The sequence below is a fragment of the Vulpes lagopus genome, chromosome 4 (genome assembly GCF_018345385.1).
Source record: "Vulpes lagopus strain Blue_001 chromosome 4, ASM1834538v1, whole genome shotgun sequence".
NCBI classification, from domain to species: domain Eukaryota; kingdom Metazoa; phylum Chordata; class Mammalia; order Carnivora; family Canidae; genus Vulpes; species Vulpes lagopus.
Window position 1 is genome coordinate 56653025 of NC_054827.1, and position 15575 is coordinate 56668599.

The 15575-nt window shown below is 33.5% G+C and overlaps 1 protein-coding gene and 1 pseudogene across 1 annotated transcript in view; both read left to right on the top strand.

Moving 5' to 3' along the window:
• Positions 1-15575, top strand: part of CNTNAP2 (contactin associated protein 2) — a 1951553-nt gene that overhangs the window by 647335 nt on the left and 1288643 nt on the right. The gene's annotated exons all lie outside the window — the stretch shown is intronic.
• LOC121489910 lies at positions 10663-11180 on the top strand (annotated as a pseudogene).

Here is a 15575-nt window from a genome sequence, read left to right on the forward strand (position 1 = left end):
TATTTATTTGAGAGAGAGAGAGAGAATATGAGAGCACACACACAAGTGGGAGGGGCAGAGGGAGAAGAGAGAATTTCAAGCACTCTGCACTGAGCAAGGAGTGGGGTGGAGGCTTAATCTCAGAAACTTTGAGATCAAGACCTAGCCAAAACCAAGAGTCAGACTCAACCAACTGTGCCTCCCAGGCTCGCCGCCTTCCCCCTCATTACTTGTCTTACTATTACTCTCATCCTTATCACTCAGATACAAGCACACTGATTCTGGAACATTAGGATTTTTGCACTGGATATTTCCTCTCTCTAGAATATTATTTTTCAGATATTCCCTTGACTAACTCTCACATCTGTTTATGTATTTGAAAAATGTTGCCCTATCAATAAAGCCTGTCCTATCCACTCTGTTTAATACTGTGATCTACACACACCTACTCTCAAAATCTTCATGATCATCCTTCCTTACTCTTCTCTTTGAAAAGTTTCACAGCAATTATGGATTTTTATCGTAGTATATAATTTACTTAAATATGACACTTATTTGTTTTGTCTGCTAAGAATTTTAACTTTGCATAAATTGGAATCTTTGTTTTTAAACTGGTACCTGCTGGGTGTCTATAGCAGTCTCTGATGCATAGTAGACACTAAATATTTCTCTTTTATTTTAGATTTTTATTTATCTTTTCATGAGAGAGAGAGAGAGAGAGAGAGGGAGGGGGAGATACAGGCAGAGGGAAAAGCAGGCTCCATGCAGGCAGCCTGATGCGGAACTCGATCCCAGAACTCCAGGATCATGCCTTGGGCTGAAGGCAGGTGCTAAACCGCTGAGCCACCCAGGGATCCCCAACACTAAGTATTTCTTAAATGATCATTGAATAGAAACAAGAGTATTTACAGAAGATGATTTCAGCCCATTATTATCAGCCATTCTTATATTAAGGTACTCTTATTCTCTTAAGGCTAATTTCTGGGTTAGCACGCTGCTTTTATTTAGAGGGCTTCAACTTTATCTTCTCAGTCGACTTTAAATGGAAAAAAAATCTCTCTATCTCTCTCATCAGTCTGTCTATACATCTTTCCTTCTAACTAATCTGTGAGTACGTGTGTTTATGTGTGGCAAAATATGTCTGCAATCAATGGTTTAGTCAGAGAAATCTATCTCAAACAACTCTTTCCAAATCATCTTTAAGCCTCAGGTGTAAGAAATACCTTTATAAAAAATTTAGAGGAAAATAGGCCATATATTCATAGCCCTCTATACTCTAACTTCACCTCTCCTTCACTCTAGATAATCAGAGGGTTATTTGCTTACTGGTATAGTTTTGGCTTCCTCCTAAATGTGTGCGTAGGAATTTGCATAGTTTGCATATTTTGAAATTTGTTAAGTACTTCATTTGTGGGATCTGGTAAACAACATAGTTCAAAATAATATCAGAATAAATGAAAGTGTTCTCTGTGTTATTAGTACCCTAAAAACTTGAAAAGTTTTCATTTACTCATTTAGGCAACTATATCTATACTGTGAATCCCTTTTCTTTCTATATCTTGTCTTCCAAGTAATTTAGGGACCAGCTGGATAGCTAAAAGTTATATATATATATTTCTCTCCCTCTGTAGCATTGTTCGGTACATGGTAAATATTTCTATATGTTAATTTTACCTCTAGCTTTCCTATTCCCTTTGCTTATTATATTTTGCCTCCAACTCCAACTATTTTTTAAATTATTTATTTTTGGTTAAGAGAAATGTCCTTGAATCAGACCGAGGCAGTAGAGTGAAATGATGAAGATGCAACAGGTGGCCAGTATGGGTGGATTTGAGTCTGCCCTTGACACTTACTTGTTAAATGACCTTTGGTATATTGCTTGATGTCTTTGTACTTCTGCTTTCTCATCTGTAAAATGTGGATTAAAACAGAACTCTTGTAGAGTTATTGTAAGGACAAATGAATAAATATATTTAATGCACCTAGAATATTTCCAGACATGTAGTCAATATATAATGAATACCTAAGATTTTTATTATTTTCTGCAGTGCAAAAGAATGGAAGAGGAGTGGATTTAGGAACAAAACTCAAGCTTAGAGCTTTCTCAATTTGAGATACTTATAATACCTTTAGGCAAATATGGTTACCTATTAGATTGCAACTGCTAGCTAGGCCACCAAGTGAATTATTGCTCAAAGAGAATAAAATGTCTCTTTTCTCACACGTAAAAACCAATTTAAGGTTCTGTCATACTCAAGATATGCCTCAAAATTCACCTTGGATACTATTATTATCAAGTTGTAACATCCAAGGTTTATCTTCGGTTCCATCTTAGTTGCTTAGAAGAAGTAGAGAGTTAAAAAAAAAAAAAAAAAAGAAGAAGGTAGAGAGTAGAAAAAACAAGCCTATGTAATAAAGGCATTGGCCAGGAAGTAATACACATCACTCACACTGACATTCCACTGTGGCCTCACCATGGTAAAAGGGTGTGCTTGCTTATGTAGGTCTGATTAGCCACTTCCCAACTACAACTTTATATATGATGGAAGGGGGCAGGATAAATTTTGGCAGATGGTTGCCTCTGCCTAAGAAGTGTCCAGGTGAAAGAGTTTGCAACTATTCTGTAGTCTGGACTAGATATATAAATTTGAGCGTCATGAACATGTAGATGGTATTTAAAATTTGGGAACCAATATTTGTAACCAGTGAAAGAGAATAGTGATGAGAAGCGTCTAGTGCCAAACCTTGAGAAACCCATATGTTTCTTGAACTAGGAATTTTCAGTTCTTCGGGAAAGGCAGTTTTAAAAGACAAAGGATGTTTGTGAGTGATCCATCTCTGCAGATATTTGTTCTGTGGATATTAGTGGAGGAAATTCTGCCCTGGAAGATGCCAGGGCAGCCGGCAGGGAGCTGTTCTCCAGTTGTGGTGCTGACACAACACCTCCTCTCCTCACAATGAATGGCACTTCCTTGGTTATGCTAGGAGACCTCCGTCATTCTCCCCTAATACACACATCTAGAAAGATATTTCTTTCCGATGGCCCCACATTTTTGTACTTGTGGAAAAACGTGATATTCCTACTTCCCTTTTCTCCTGTCATTTTACACTCAATATCTCCTCCACAGAAACAGTTTTCTTCACCATAACACATTATTAAGTTTTGCCTAAGAGCCCTAATTATGCAGCCAACTCTCTAAGACTTCAATCATTCCTCAATTTCATTCAACCATGTTTCTCTGTGTGGACCCCACCTGAGATGAGTAAGAAATATTGCAAGGAGGGGCAACTAAAGATATAAGTTAAAAACAAAGAAAACAAATGCCTCAGGTACATTTTAATCAATAAATCAGTGAGAAGGAACATAGGATGTCAGGAAAAAAAAAAGATGAACATCCATTACCCTAGCTACGCAATAATTAGTGATTTGATTTTGTTTTTCAGATCAGAAAAACTGCAGTAAAGATGAACAAATACAAATGTTGAAGCAGGTGGTAAAAATCTAAGTTCAGAAGGATTCTAAAACTTATGAATTTAGGCAAGATATGAAAAAACTATGACATGAATTAAGTGTTGCTGAGTCTCATAATACGTTAGACATCATATTAAGTGCTTATAGTGGTTATGACAATTGACTGCCCAACAAGAATTAACCCCTACATGGTCATTCTAAGGCTTTCTTATGAATCATTTCCCCCCACATGAGTAATGAGATTAAGAAAGAGCATCACTTCTCAATGATGAGACCTAAATGAATATCTTCTACATGATGCTGTAGAAAGGTCAATTATCAAATGGCCCAAAGAAAGACAGTTTTCTGGGCATCACAAGCAAGTATGACACCTGTGTCTGCAGGCACCACTAGTCCTAGAATGAAGTCACCTCTTGGAGAACTGAGTGAATCCTGGTTCTCTCATTCTTTTATATTCTCTACTTCTGATGTCCTTGTAATGAAAGATATCTCCTTTTCTTGTTTGAGAATATTAGAGAGAAGTTTCCTTTCTTTTTTTTTTTCTCCACACTTTTATTTAAATTCCAGTTAATTGAAACACAGTGTAATATTAGTTTCAGGTGCAGAATTTAGTGATTTATCACTTACATACAACATTCAGTGCTCATCACAAGTGCTCTCCTTAATACTCATCACCTATTTAATCCATTTTTCCACCTCCCCATCAGAAACCATCAGTTCATTCTCTGTAGTTAAGAGCCTGTTTCTTGATTTGCCTCTCTTTTTTCTTACAATAGGTTCATTTGTTTTGTTTCTTAAATTCTACATATAGGTGAAATAATATATTTGTCTTTCTCTGACTTATTTTGCTTAGCATAATACTCTCCAGCTCCATCCATGTCACTGGATTTATTTATTTATTATTTATTATTATTATTTAATAAAACACAATAGGTGAAGGGGCATATAAAATATATGTATAGTTCTTAAATAGCAATATGATGAAAACATACATACCCATTACCAGGTTAAGAACAAAGCATAGAATATACCTGAAGAGTTTCCAAGTCACATCACCCCTCCCATCCCAATAGTAACCACTATCCTGAATTCTGTATGTACTATTTCTATAATGTTTAACTTAGTTGTATTCTATGAAATGACCTATATTGGATAAAGTTTGCTCTACCTGACATATTCATAGACTTCAACTGTATCTTTCTATCATCCCTGTATATATCCCTATATAATTTATTAACTATATTATTCAGATAAATTTGCCTCTTTCTGAACTTATTAAAAGCTTAATATTAAAGTTTGAAAAAAGGTAAAGAATATTTTTTGGAAATTTTCTTTAGCTCTTTGAAAGTGCAAATGAAGTTGCAAATAAAAAGTAAAGGTAATTAAACTTTTAGAAATGCAATTCAAACATTTTCATGTTGCTAAGATTTAGTTATTAGTTGATGAACCCAGAAGTAATTCTCCTGTCCTCAGAAAATATTGGCAAAATATGGCACTAATACCGGAGAAATCAAGGACTTTGAATATCAGAAAGAATAATATCATTGGAGGAAGAGAAGGAAGAAAGGGAATGAATGAATATGATTCTGTAATTGGATCATAATTGAAATAACCAGAGATTAACTAGATGGAATGATGGAATATATGGCTTCTTCTGCAAAAATATGCAAAAATGTGTAACATGGATAAAATTTTAAAAGAACAAGTAAAAATCAAGAAAATGGACAGTTAAGGACAGATAGAAACAAACCCACAGCTTTAAAATTGTAATTGGCATGGTTACAGTGAACATTTATCAATTGTCAGGATAAGGGAGCACATGGAAACCTGAAAAAGTCTAGTTTGAACAAATAATGTGCTATACCACACTGAACCATTCTTCACATCCCTAGTGCCCATATAGATATTACTGTTTGATTACTGCAGTCTTTCCTTTCCCACTGAGCCTGGAGATAACCACAAAAGCTATTTCAACATATATATCCAAGCAACCATTACCTATCACTCAGAATGGGAAATTGAGAAAAGATTTTTTTTTCCCCATCAACTCCTCAAAGCACTTCCAAGACAAAAGAATATTCTATCTACAATTTGAGGCAATTGTTACCACATGGACTTGTAGGCATGGTCATCTTCATGGGTACTGACCACCACAAGGCAAGGGTGCTAAGTCCTAAAGGCCTGTCACCTCCAACCACTTCTACTTTTTATAGCCAAGATACATTTTCATTTGAACTATGCACATGTATAGAGACTGTTTGTAAAGGTAAATATAAAAAAGCTACAACTGTATGGAAATAGTTTAAAAATGAAAATTATTATTTATATTTGAAACCCCTGATTATTTTCACTGTTGCTTCCAATAAGACTTCGTTTGTGATCATGTACTATTTCCTCATACCTTTTATGCAAAGTCCATCTCAAATATGTTCTAGGTATATCCTTAGAAGAGAGGCTTTTTTTTTTCTCTGATAGCTTTGAAACAGGAAATGCATAGAAGCAATTGCTAGTCAGAATCAGAGTGAATTAAGAAACAACTTGTGGGATAATATGAAGAGCCTGAGGATGTCAAGGTAAACAGTAGGGAGGGCTGGATGGAAACCAACAGAAATGTGCATGTAGAGAGGATAAGGATGAAAATATGAGAGTCTATGGGTCTGAACTGGAAGCAGAGATCTAGATGAGGTGTATAGCAGGCAGGTAGAAATTGGATTCTCAAGCTCTGGAGAAAGATGCAGGCTGAAAGTGAAGATACTGAAGCCATAAACTACTTATGATCAGTGAAGAGGAAAAGATTGCATGTGGTCACTCAGTGAGTAAGTAGAAAAGAGAGAGCCAATGATAAAGAGATGCATCAAAATTCAGATGACAGGCTAGGAAAACATGCCGACAACTAAAACAAAAGAAAAAAAAATTAAATGTAGTCAGAAATACTAGGAAAACCAGTTACAGTGGAGGAGGAAAGTCAGCTACCGTAATAATCAGAGATTTGAGATTACCTTTAGAGATGAGTACCTGGCCAAAATTTAAAACAGGATTTTAAATAGAATTGTGCTTGAGGAAGGCACACAAACAGGTATGTGGTGAGAAATATTTGGCAAATATTTCTCAAAATCACTTTTATCATACAGAAGATACAATGAACAATGGGCCGTAAAAGAGATATGGTCTCTGCCCTCATGGAGATTACAGCTAATTAGAATAAAGATGTGATTATGAAGTATATGTTTAAAAAACTAGTTGTGGATGGTGTGAGGGGGTGGGGAGAACAAGAGAAATAGCTCAGAAGATAGAGAGGTAGGGGAAAAGAGAGGGGTGGTCAGGAAGGCTGCTGCATACCAGGGAGACTGGTTTACTTCTTTCTTTTCTTTTTTATAGGATAGAAAAAAAAATTGAACATGTTTCTAAACTAAGAGGAGAAACTAATGGAAAGAATCTGAGAGTAACAGAATTCATGAAGTAGAAACAAAGCTATTAACATTTATAGAGATCCTCCCATTTGCCAGGCACTGCACACATACTCTTTGGTTTTAGGCAAGTTCTAGAACAGCCTCTATAGTCCATAAGTACATGAACGAGGTAGAAGCATATTTATCTGAATGATATTTGTTTTCTAGTCATTCCTATGAAGATTGAAGAGATAATGTATAAACATGTATTAAATATACAAATATGTTAATCATCTGCATTAATTTTAAATATATATTTCCAAACTTAAATAAATCACCTAAGCACACTTAGGGTATTTGTTTAAACAAATGAAAGACATATCTTGAAACAAAAATAATTCCTTACTATTATCATGATATTGTTGTTCACATCTGCTAACACATATATACCAAGGCCTCAAGAATAGTATTAGCCCAGAACAATAAAAACCTTTGAATGACAAGAAGGTGAATAACCATGATGCATATGGGCTTGCTTTCGCATCTCTTCTTATTGACCAGCAGCTCTCACACGGACTATTGATACAACACTTATAAATTGGAAAATCGTCAACACTCATAAATGGGAAAATCGTGGATTGAACTTGTTTCTCTCTTTGCATGTTTTTATATGAACATTTATTTTCACATTTTCCTTAATGTTTCATTTTCTTAAATGTATATTAAAATTCAAAAGTTTAAGAATTATCTTATCGTGAGCTGCTTTCTTAAGTGTACAATTTTTTTGAAATTGCTTTATTTGATAAAATTGACACAAAACCTTTAGTAAAGAACAAAGTACTATACAAATGCACTAAAATCACTGGTATTAGTATTATTTCAATTAAGCCTAAATTGCTGACACCTGGAAATTGTCAGTCTATCTCTAAGCTTTAGGTGACTAAATGAAAATCATCTCCTAATTTAAAAACTATAATCTGAAGAATATCAACATTCAGTGAGACTATTTTAAAACATGAACTCTAGCTCATATTCTGTGGGGCTGATATTTCTTCTTTATCAAGATTATCAGGGTTATGTTACATTGCTTCACTTGCCTACATGAAATGGCTAAAGAATGAAATTATATCTGATCAAACAAAGAACAAATACTTTTACATGATTTACTGGATTTTGGAACTTTGGTGCCTCATGAATATTTAAAAGATAAATGTATTTAGCAATCTGAATATAGATGCATGCGGATAATGTTTGAGACTTTGGCAAATCAATTAACCTCTGGGCATTCAATTTTGAATAAAGGAGTTATTATTTGTTGGCAATTGTGTAACCATTCTAATTAAAAGGAACTTGCCAACCCTTTTAATTATCCGTCCTTTGAAGCATCCTCTTGTGGATAAAGGCTAACATGCCCTTTTAATCAGCTAATATATTGGGGAAAATAAAGGTAAAATAATTGATCTGGTGCAAAGTCCATAGTAGCGATTAGACTTTAGAAGCCAGAACTTCCCCCATTATCACCAATTCTTTAAATGACTTGTTCATATTAAAGCCATTTATTCTATTTTAGGTAATTTTGTATTTTAAGAATTAAGGAATTATGTGTTTGAAATAGTGAATGAATTATTTAATTAAATCTTATGCTACATTTCAAATATAATGTTCAGATTTCATAACATTAAAGAACAAGTTACATTTGGACCTTTCCTACTGAAAATGAAAGTAAAAAATTGTGTATTTTGGCAACTTCTGGATCCTAGTGTTTTATCCCTTGAAGAAACAGTAATGGATCACTTATTGGTAATAACAGTACTTCAAATGCCCCATGATATCTGGGAATCTCTTCCAAAATTAACACTCAATACAACACATTCCTTATGAACAAGAACTAAGATTTATTCATAATATTCATATTTTTACCATGAGAGAAATACATGATGTTGGTTGGCTGTCCATCAAAGACTTTATAGAGAATCATCAAAGGTTAAAGCTGATGCTATTAATCAGATGATATTCTCATTTTTTTCTGAAGATTTTGTTAAGCCTCACTTGGCCAGGAATTCAAAATTCTATGAAACATACACACGCACTCTCACATTCTTTCACTTGAGTACAGCCGTGTACACAAACATGGCCCTATCCACATGTCTCTCCATGGGTCAGTGCTGTAATAAAGACTCTGGGGAATAGTGTGGTCATTCCAGATCCTCCAGTTATTAGACTGTCTCAAACAGACTAAAAAACAAACCAGTATTATATCATTCTTGTGCTCAAGTAAGCTTTAGTGCGTGCAGAGTTTCACTCAGTTGCTATTGTAGTAAATGTATATGGTCTCATACAGCTGGCCCTAAATGTGGAAATAATCAGTGAACTTATTAACTGGGGTCCTGCTTAATGTATATTTTGTAAAAAAAAATATTTGATCACATGAAAAATCTTTTTTTTTTATATTAGTAGTTATGTGAAAGTGTGAAGCGAACAGTCAACCTGGATTTTAAAGAAAAACAATGACTAAAAACTTCTCGTATTCAAATCTTTAAACTTATCTTTAAACTTATGGCTCTACTGAATGGTGATTTGTTTTTGCTCAGAGGTATAAATAACACAAGAAAATAAAGTGAAAGGAGTTTCATTAAAGTATAGATAATTACTTGCTTACAATATTTATTTACCACTACATAATCATACTACTAAAACCTTTATTTAATATTTATCAACAGATGACAATTATTCGAGATAAGAAGTATGTCTTTCATATGACTCTATGCTTTAATTAAAATATTAGTCAAATGTCCACAAGGTATTTCTACAGTTAACTTGTAAAATGAAAATAGCTTCAATTCAAAAATACTAATTAAATACAGAATGTGATTCAATACAAGTCACTGATGGCTAATTAAGGGAAGAATTATCAGACTTGAATGAAAATATATAATACATATAATCCTAATGGGAGATTATGTTATTTGCTTTCCTCCCCTGTTACTAGACATTCACTAACCAAATGTTTAACCTTGAGAAGAAACAAAGAAGTTTTCCTGAGCACATACCATTTCCCAAATACTGAACTAGACAATTTAGGTTTTCTAAAGACAGTTTGAAGATAAAACACTCGCTAGCATTTCCTTGCAGACTAATTAAGGAGAAAGGAGTTAGTTAACTATTAAAGAAGGGAAACACTAATTCAAAAGACAAGACTCACCTTAAACAAAATGTCCAAAAGCTTACCTATGTTTATCAAAGGCTTGGCCTTTCAATGTTTTTTTTCTTCCTCCTTTTCTGCCTTCCTTCTGATTGATTTGACGTTGCTGTTGAAGTTACAGTGTTTTCTTATTCCATTTTTTGTTCTAGAATATAAATAACAATTTTGGTAGTTACTATTACATTTTAAAGCATATCTTTCTTAATATATAATGTCATTCAATGTCTTTACACTCTTCTTTAATATAGTAAGGGTCTTAGAATATTTATGAAAGCCAGACAAAAATTACAAGAAAACAAAATTACATATTAGTATTTGTAAGACACAAAAATAATTAGAAAATTAAATCCAACAATATTTAAACAGCGATAATGCATTATGACTAGGTGAAATTTATCCTTAGGAAAGCAAGATGGGTTCAACATTAAAAAAATCAACCAGTGCAGATCACCACATGCGATTATCTCAATAGATGTAAAAAAAAAAAAAAAAAAAAAAAACCACACACATTTGACTAAATCCAACATCCAGTGACAATAAAACAACTCAACAGAAATGGAAGGGAAGCTTTTGACTTTTGGCTCAGAGGAGGAGAAGGTGCAACTGTCTTTGGTTGTCCTGAATCCAGGTTCATCTAACACCAGCCACCTCCACCATGTGGCCTAAGTTCGACCAGAAAGGAATCAAAGTTGTGTACCCAAGTAGCACTAGTGGGGAAGTTGGTGCCACATCTGCTCTGGCTCCAAAGATCAGCCCGTGGGGTCTATCTCCAAAACAAGGTCAATAATGACATGGCCAAGGTAACTGGTGTTTGGAAGGGTCTGAGAATTATAGTGAAGCTGACCATTCAGAACAGACATGTACAGATTGCAATGGTACCTTCTGCCTCTGTCCTGATTACCAAAAACCTCAAGGAATGGCCAAGAGACAGAAAGAAGGAGGAAAACATTAAGCACAGTGGAATCATCACTTTTGATGAAATTGTCAACATTGCCCAATTAATGTGGCACTGATTGTTAAGATCATTAAAGACCATTGAAGAGATCCTGGGGACTACCCAATCTGTGTTGATGGCCGCACCTCTCATGTCGCTGTAGTTGACATTGGTAATGGTGCAGTGGAATGCCCAGCTAGTTAAGAACTACAAAGGAAATTATTTCAATAAAGGATCATTAACAACTAAAGGAGGAGGAGGAGGAGGAGGAAGGGAAGGGGGAGAAGGAGGAAAAGAAAGCTATATCAAAATCAAAATGATAATGGACATCTATGAAAACCTATGGCTAATGCAATATTTAATGGTAAGAGACAGAATGTTTTCCCACTGATTTGCAAACAAGGATATGTTGTCACACTTTTATTCAATGTTGTGCTGAAGATCCTAGTCAATCAATAAGAATAAAAAGAAGCATAAAGACTGGGAAAGAAGAATTAGATTTGCCTGTATTTACAAATGATGTGATTATTCATTTGGAAATTTCTAATCAATCTTTAAAGACATTAGTCTAAGTAATGAGTGAATTTAGCAAGGTAACAGGATGCAAGCAAGATTAATACAAAAAAAAATAAATTCCACGTGCTAGTATCAAACATTTGAAAAATGTAATTATAAAAGAAATAACATTTAAAATAACATCAAAGGCTTAAAATACTAACTTTTTGATATAATCAAAATCATGCTTACCTTATACACATAAAATTACAAAATATTTCTGTATGAAATAAAAATACAACTAACTGGGGAAATATGTTTGTTGATTGGAAGACACACTTGTTAATTTGTTCATTCTCTGCAAATTGATCTGTAGATACAATATATTCTCAGTCATATTTCTAGTAGGATTTTTGGAGTTTTTAAAAATAAATTTACAAGATGATTTAAAATTTACTTGAAACTACTAAAGGCCAACAATATACAAAACTATTTGGGAAAAAAAGGATTTATAAGAATCTCAAAAAATGCTATAATGCTATAGTAATGCAGATAGTGTAGTATAGCTGTAAAAATAAATACATAGGCAGAGAATAAAAAGCTGCCTGTCTATAAATAGGCCATACATATGTGAATAATTGATTTTTAACAAAGCTACCAACAATAATTCAAAGGGGAGAATAGTCGTCTCAGCAGTGCTGGACTGATGATATCCATATGGAGAAAATGCACATTGACCCTTGCCTCACACTCTATCCAAAAATAAATTAAAATTGGATCATGCACCTAAATGTAGGAGCTACTGTTTTTAAACTTCTAGAAGAATACATAAAATATTCACAATCTTGGAATAGTCAACAATGTATTAGAACACAAAAAGTAGTAGCAATAGAAAAAACAATTAATAGATAATAATACATAAATATTGAAAGTGTCAGGGCACCTGGGTGGTACAGTGGGTTAAGCATCTGCCTTTGGTTTAGGTCGTGAGCCTAGGGTCCTGGGATGGAGCCCCACGTCAGTGTACCTGCTCAGCAGGGAGTCTGCTTCTCCTTCTCCTTCTGCTGTCCTGCTGCTTGTGTTCTCTAGCTGTCTCCGTCAAATATACAAGTAAATAAAAATTTTAAAAACATATTTGAAGTCTCTGTTCTTCACATGCCACATTAGCAAAATGAAAAAACAAATCACAAACTGAGAAAGCATTCTGACAAAACATGAATCTAGTCAAAGCCTTGGATCCAGAGGAATAATACGCTGTTTTCTCTAAAAAAAAATAAAATAAAATAAAATAAAATAAAATTTTAAAAATCCTTGCATAATTAATACTACCTTGGTGTTGGTTTCTCAGAGGACTCAAAATGACTTATTATTCTCTTTGTATTTCTTATCATATATATTATTCGGAGAAAATTCACCAATTTCTATTATCATCATTCTGAAGTGCTGTCCTATCATAATAAGTCCTTTTACCTACTGAATTTAGTGCTACTTTTCATAGAGTTTTCATGTTTTCCCCTGATAGTTTCCCATCTATTTATTTTATTTTCTTAGTGATAAAAAATTGGTGTGGCTTCAGGCTAGTGTCCCTAAAGTACATGTACAGATTCAAGGAAAGTCTGAGATGAAAATAAAATTTTCCATTGGAAATGAAGATTCCAAATCTTAATTTTTAGGTAGCTCCGTATGTGCCTTTGTAATTAAATAATATCTTCCACTGTTTTCCAAAATAATTTTCCTTTTGATTTTTTTTTTTTATGTTTCAGGGCATAGATAGAGTTCAGAAGATTTAATGTTTGAGAGATTATGAAGGAAAATATTCTTAGTTTAAGTCCTGCCCATAACAAAGTAAATACTCACTTATTATTGATTGACACTAATTACGTTGTGCCAAATAAGAAAACAATTAGCAAGTAGTATTATCATTGCCACAAATTTTTCAAAGTTAAAAATAAAAAATAAAATATAAAATAAAATGTATTGCTATATAGTTTATTTGTGATAACTTTACATAAAATTGGGTCTGCATTTGGCATTTGGCTGAAGGAGTAACAAAAGTTGAACTCTTGAGTGCTTGTCTATGTGGCTATGAAATAGTTCATTTATGCCTTCATACTAATTTAACTTTTGGAAATATAATTTATAAAAATGCTTAGTTATCCTCAAAGATGTTTTCATAATTGTTAATGAGGCATTATTTATCATAGAGCAGAGGTAGAAACTATTATCCATCAGTAAGTTTGTGAAATAAATTACAATATACTCATATGGTAGAAAATAATGAAGCCAAGAGAGTTGTGTATGTACTGCAATAGACACATAACCCTGATATAGGCTTACGTATGAAAAGAAAGCAGCACTCATATGACATTGTATGTTAACTATACTGGAATAAAAATAAAAATAAATGAATGTAAAGTGGGGAAAAAAGTTGCTATATCATATGTGTAATATGATATGATTCTGTTAATATAAATCATTTTATAATAGATGCATATAAAAATCTGGGAAGATATATGGAAAACTCTTAATCATTAAGGAAATGGTTTTCAGCAGGACATTGATTTTTAATATTAATACATTTATATTTTCAAATCATTTTTTAAGATTTTGTTTATTTGTTCACGAGAGACACAGACAGAGAGGGAGAGACACAGGCAGAGAGAGAAGCAGGGTCCTTACAGGGGGCCCAACGTGGGGCTCACGACCCGGGGATCACCACCTGAGCCAAAGACACACGCTCAACCACTGAGCCACCCAGGAATCCCTATATTTTCAAATCTTTAAAATAAGCTTATTTTATAGTCACTTTTTAATCCCCATGTGGAAAACAGAAGCTGCTCATTCCTTATTCAACCTAACTTAAAGGTATATACATACACTAAATGCTCTGCAATAATCATTATTTTAAGTTTCTAGGTATATTTTTCTTAGAGTATGAAAAAGCACCAGTATTTTTGACATGTGTCAATCAAAGGAGTCATGACTAATAATGGAATAAAAGTTTTATTGTAAAACAAGCATATTAATTTTTTTGCTATTCTAATGCTGTCAACAATTATAACCTTTATTAAATACTTAAATAAAATATGAGCCTCTATGCTCATGGTAGATAGTTAAATATTTAGAATCAGAAGAATGCCAACATAGCTGTATTATGTATTCAGTAAGTGGGGGAGGGAAAACTAAGAAAATCATAATTTTCAGATTGTCAGGTTATACACATGTTGTAAGTATGCATGAGTAGATAGATTCATTCATTTTAAAGACTTATATGTGAAATGGCTTCTAAAATTTCCCATTAGAACACATCTATTAATATGGCCTTTCAGGAGCAATTTTATGATGAGTTAAGCACGTTTTGAATGAAAATATTAAGAATATATAAATACTTTTTTTTTTTTTTTTTTTTTTTTTTTTTTTTTAGAGAGAGGGAGATATCAAGAGTTGGCGGGGGTGGTTAAGGGCAAAGGGAGAGAGAATCTTAGGCAGGCTCTGAGCTCAGCATGAAGCCGGACATGGGACTCGATCACATGACTGTGAGCTCATGATTTTTAAGCCAAATTCAAGAGTCAGATGCTTAACCAACTGAGCCACCTCAGCACCCTAAAACTATTAGAAATATTTAATAAGGATTCCTAGGATCATTTAATTCTTACTAATTCTGTTTATTTATGCCACTTCCCAAATAGCTACTTTAGCTCAGTCATCAAATAGGGGCCAATCTGAATAGTTACAGATAAGAAAAGTTAGTAACTTGGGCACAATCAAATAAGTTGCTGTTTTGAGAGGAGAGTTGAAGAACATTGTCTGAGAAGTATTTTCTTATTTGAAGCCTTTTTTCTAGATTGTCTGTTTTCATGACAATCACTTTAACCTTTGATATTCCTATTCTTACTATGATATTTGCAAGAGAGTAATAACTTTTCAATAAAATAACAACATGGGCATTATTTTGTTACAATTACCAATATTTACAATTTAATTGAAAATTATCCTAAGTCATTGAGAGTAATCTGTTTGTTGTGAAGAAACTGGAAAAAATGTAGGATATTTTACTTCTAATATGTTCAGTATAAATAAGCTTAAACAAGTAAAACGGAACTG